This window comes from Cyrtonyx montezumae, unplaced genomic scaffold (genome assembly GCF_038088225.1).
Source record: "Cyrtonyx montezumae isolate F1298 unplaced genomic scaffold, pur_monq_1.0 scaffold_22, whole genome shotgun sequence".
NCBI classification, from domain to species: Eukaryota; Metazoa; Chordata; class Aves; order Galliformes; family Odontophoridae; genus Cyrtonyx; species Cyrtonyx montezumae.
Window position 1 is genome coordinate 512,648 of NW_027071959.1, and position 4,989 is coordinate 517,636.

The 4,989-nt window shown below is 54.3% G+C and overlaps 1 pseudogene; it reads left to right on the forward strand.

Moving 5' to 3' along the window:
• Positions 1-1,013: 1,013 nt before the first annotated feature.
• Positions 1,014-3,503, forward strand: LOC136049859 (ciliary microtubule associated protein 1A-like; annotated as a pseudogene).
• Positions 3,504-4,989: the final 1,486 nt, after the last annotated feature.

Sequence of the window (4,989 nt, forward strand, 5' to 3'; positions counted from 1 at the left end):
CATGTTCAGCCTGACATCCAGTGCAACCTCTCAGTCTACCATTGCATTCTGAGGCTGATTTTGACATCTGCCAACAGCCTGCATTAAACCTTGACCAGTGTCTGTGCTGAGAACCTGGATGATGCTGTCATCACACCACGCTAAATACAAAAAAACAGAGTGAGTCTAGGAAGATGGCACAGTTTTTCACTCCAGATTGGAGGCTGAGACCTGCCCTGGCAGGGTATCAGTGCAGCACATTCATCAAAAACTGTCAGTGGGGGAGTGGGAATGGAGGAAACCTCCTGGCAGTGTTTGATCTAGAAGGAAAACAAACAGGACAGGCAGGAAGGGATGGTGTTAGTTTTAGGTTCCCACCCCAGTTCTGCTGCTGACCTGTTAGGTGCCAGCAGGCAGCTTTCTGCTTTGTCTGTTTGTCTCAGAAGGTCTCTGAGCTTTGTGACATTCAAGATTTGCAAAAACACTCCTTAGATTTGTGCTGTAAGGAGAAACATTAGCTAGGTGGGGCTTCCACTGTGACTGAGTTTTGGCAAAGCCTCTGAATTATTTACAGAAAAATGAGGATACTGTATCAGAATGTGCATTTCAAGGAATGAAGTGAAGAAAAAAAATAATTTAGAAAGACTGTTGCTTTGTAGGGGATGAATGCTATGGGGTCCAATCTGGGAACACTGAGACAAGGGTTCTCAGGAGTCCTGCTCTGGAAATAACCCTGTCCCAAGAGAGTCCTCCTTTGATGATAGCCCTGTCCCAGTGAGTTGCTTTTCCCTCTTGGCTTGAATAAAATTTCCTGAATGATGAAAGTCCACACTGGTAATAACAGTAGAGCTTCCAAGACAAGGATCTTGGTGATTTTCAGGGGATGGCTGAGCAAAGGAGAGACTCCTCTCCTGCCTGCCCCTCTGGGCTGCAAGGTGTGGAGGGCAGGAAGCAAAGCTCACCTGTGGCCTCCGTCAGGGCAGCCCATCAGTAATTCCTCTGCTCTTGTCTTTAGGCTTCGGAGGCATCTCTGCGCCAGCATGGACGGAGCCTGGGTGGGGACGTGGAGACCTCATCGCCCACGCGGCCTCATCTCGGCCCAGTTCCCCAGCCCCGGGCCCCAGTACTCCATCCTGGGAACAACAGGTACAGCGACCGTTCCCAGGGCATGGGGCACGCTGGGGCTGTCATGGGGCAGAGCAGCTCCCGAGCCTTTCCCCTTTCTGTCACAGCCTCCCAGCTCTCTGGCACAGCAGCGAGCCAGGCCTGGCTGAGAAAGGCCGATCCCGCCGGTGCTGCTCCTTGTGACCCAGGGAAAGGGGCCCGCTTCTGCCCAGCACAGGCTCAGCTTTGCAGCTGTACAGAGGCGTTACGGGGTCTTGCAGAACAGCTGACCCTTAGGGGGCTCTCGCTGTTGGAGTGCCTGCACGGGTGGTGTGGGAAATCCTTTGGAAACTGCTGGGTACAGGCAGCATGCTGGCCAAAGCTCTGCTGTCTTTTGCTGGTGACTTTGCAAGGCACTCGCATGGCTGCTTGCACTAAGGGACTGACTCTGCTGTGCTCTGAGGTCCCACGCCTCTGCCTGCCTTGCTCTTGGAGGAAGAAGTCACGCAGGAAGGGATAGTCGGGGCCGGGCACTTAACTGCCCCTGTTCCAAAGCAGCTTGAAACATGCAGCCACACAGAGGTGTGCTCTCTTCTGCTTTTCCTCCTAGGTTAACCAAAGCCCGCGCCCCCACGTACAGCTTTAGAGGGACCAAACCACCTGCAGTGGAGAGCTGTGGGCCAGGTCCCTGCTACTCTGTGGAGCCTGCCATCAGCAGGAAGGGGAAGTACTTGGCTCCGGGCACCCACCTCCAGGGATGACCCAGGACAAAGATTGCCATCCCCCCGGGACCAAGTAAGTACCACTTGTGTGGCACGTTTGCTATCCATCAGCTCCTGCTGTGATGGAGATGTAGGTCTTTTGTGAGAGAACAAAAACACTCTGAGCAGTGATAGAGAAGGACAAGTGCCCAGGACCATGGGTAGAGGCCGTGAGGACCTTGAGTCCTGAAAGAACTAAGGAGCAGGGGGCTGACAGGAGGGGTAGCAAGGCAGGACACAGTGGTGGGGCACAGAAAAGTGTTCCCAGGTGCTGCCTGGGTCCCGCAGCATTTCTGCAGCTCTTCAGAAGAGCCTCTCCTCAGGACATTGTCTCTGCAGCTGCAGAAGGAGACCAGGACTTTACATCTTTCTTGCTCTTCTCCTCTGCTCCAGGTGACTACTGCATCGAGGCAGCCAGCAGGCATGTCTTCAAGTGCCCTCCGGTGCCGTCCATGGCCTCCCAGCGGGAGCCCATCCAGACAGACCGCACTCCAGGTACACTGACCAAAAAGAGACAAAGGCAGACCCTTTGGGCTGAGCATCCTCCAGGGTCAGCTGGGCTGCTGCTCAGCACCAGCAGTGGGCATACTGCACAGCCTGCATGGCAGGAGGCGGTGCTGGGGCCGCAAGCTTTCTTGGAGGACCAGCTCCTCTCGGCCCGCAGCAGCACCGGCTGCTCGGGATTGGAGCTGCTGGCACTCGCCCGGTGCCAGAGTCGAGGGAGGGACTGGCAGAGGGGAGAGACCTCCGTCCTGCTCCTAGCAGCGGGCTGAGCAGGCTACCCCTCTCTGCTGCTTCCATCTCCTCCAGCCCAGCCCCTCACGCACTCTCTGCTGCTGCTCCTCTTGCAGGTCCTGGCACCTACAAGTTGCCCAGGCTGATGGGGCCCAACATGGCCTACACATCGGCCAGCCCTTGCTACTCCTTGAGAGGAAGGAGCCAGCGCAGTCGCTTTGACGAAGACCTTGCCAAGGTGAGCTCTGCTGCTCCTCTTTTCCATGTTAGCGTTGGACTGCTCTGGGCCGCTCTCCCTGTGCCACGGGGGCTTCCAAGCCTGCTGTACCTTTGCCTGATGCAGGCTTGCAGGGAAAAAGAGAGCCTTGGGTGTGATGCCAGCCCCGTGAGGCCATGACTCTCTTGCAGACTTCGGGTCCTGCGGCGTTCCCCAGAGTTGCTGTGGATGCCTACAGAACCAGGGCTCCCGCGTACACCATGGGAGCCCGACCGAAACCTGGAGTGGCCAAAGCTGCGAAGCCCAGGCGGGCAGACTACAGCGTGGGCCGGGTAAGGCAGCTGCTCAGCTCTCCCCACCCACTCTGTTTCACAAGCACAGCCTTCATGCCTCTCCCCCTTCCCCTGAGGCTTCCTCCAGCCCAAGAGCTGCTGCCTGCAGGGACCCAGTGCTGAGACAGCAGGCCTGCTCCCTGCCATTGTCCCACCTCCAAGCAGAGGAAGGGACAGCAGCTTCCCGCTCCCTTTCCCCTTCAGTGGGATGCACTGGGACAGTGGGCAGCCAGGGCAGCAGAGAAGAGAAGGGCCCTTGCTGATCTGCCTTTCTTTTTTCCCCCTCTCCAGGTGACGCTGATCAAACCCCAGGCACCTGCGTGCACTTTCAGAATCTGACATTCCATCTACACAACCCCTCTCATTGCTGAATAAAGCAGCAGTGCCTTAAAGGCCTTGTTTGCTTGCCTGGAAGAGAAGGGGATGCGAAGACACGCAGATCAACTGCTGCTTTCATTTTGATTCCATTTTTGCCTCTTGGACATGTGACAGAACATCATTAAAAAAAATTAATTACCTATATGTATGCTTTCTTGTTGTTCCGTTTTCATTACCGCTGCCACAGCTTCATGAAGCCTTTCAAACATCAGTGAGTTGGAAAGCACTTATGCTTGCTTTATCAGTAATCTGTGTTACTGATGTTGGCCATGTGCTGAAGTAAAGCATAAAGAAAGCAAATAGCAAAGGAAGACCGGCCTTAGGCAGTGCTGTCAGAAATATGGGAAGATGTTTAGAGTAGTCTTTCTCTTGCTGTGCTGCAGAAAACAGAGACTGCACTGTAGTAACTGAGGCACCTTCTGTACCCACATGTGCCTCAGCAAGTGTGAGCTGGAAGGTTGTTGTATTGCAGTGTTATCAGCAAACCTCCCCTCTTCTGTTTAGTGAATCTTGGATGCCCAACATGTGGTCTCCTGTTTGTGTTTGGTGAGCACACGCTTCATTGTGCGCCCACCCACTCACAGCATCATCTTCTGTAGAAGCTGAGACAGACTGTGCTACCATTCCCATTCACTGGGGCTGGGTGAAGGGGGAGAAGTGAAAATGAAAGAAGAGGAACCAGAGGTGCAAAACAAATCCTTTACATGAGGTAACTGCTAAGATCTTTCTCAGAAAGACAGCTAAAAGATCTTGATGTTAAGTGAAGCCTGTGAAAGGTGAGCACGTGATGGAAGGGCGAGGGGCACAGCAGGTGTCTCCCAGCCTTGGGAGCAAGCCCTGGGCTGTGGAGGTGGCTCTGCTGGCTGCCTGGCCCTGCCTGGCACTTTGTTTTTATAAATGTTGCATTTAAATTGACAACTTGAAGTGCAGAAGGAAGAGGCTCTCCTGGAATATATTGCTCCTGATGAGATTACCTGTCCTTGAGGGTGACCGCTGATTTGGAGGAGGGGAGACTTTGGTTTTTGTGTGTGCACCTCTTGTGGACCCATTGTATTGCCCTGGTTATCGCTCCCAGGAGCCCCCTGCCCCAGGACATTAAGCCAGAGCCAGTCACGTTTCTGATTCCTCTTCTTCCCCACTCCAGCCATGGGGATCCCTGCTCCTCAGCCAGCAGATCCAGGACAGTGTGCAACTCTGTCTTGTTCCTGTGCCAGATGCACAGATCTGTAGTGTGAAAAGCCAAAGTGATTACCTGCATGTCACGGTGTTGTCCGTGACAGTGACCCAAGGGAAACCGAGAAGGGAGAGGGGAGAGAAAAAAAAAACTGCGTCAGTGGCCGCGCGGCCGCCCGAGCAGAGCCGCGCTCCGGGAGGGGGAGGGGGAAACAGCGGGAAGAGATGGGTCGACAAGAAAACAACGGCACGATCTGAGAAGGAACGGTAACTTTACTAAATCTAATAAAATTGAACAATTGAGAGAGAG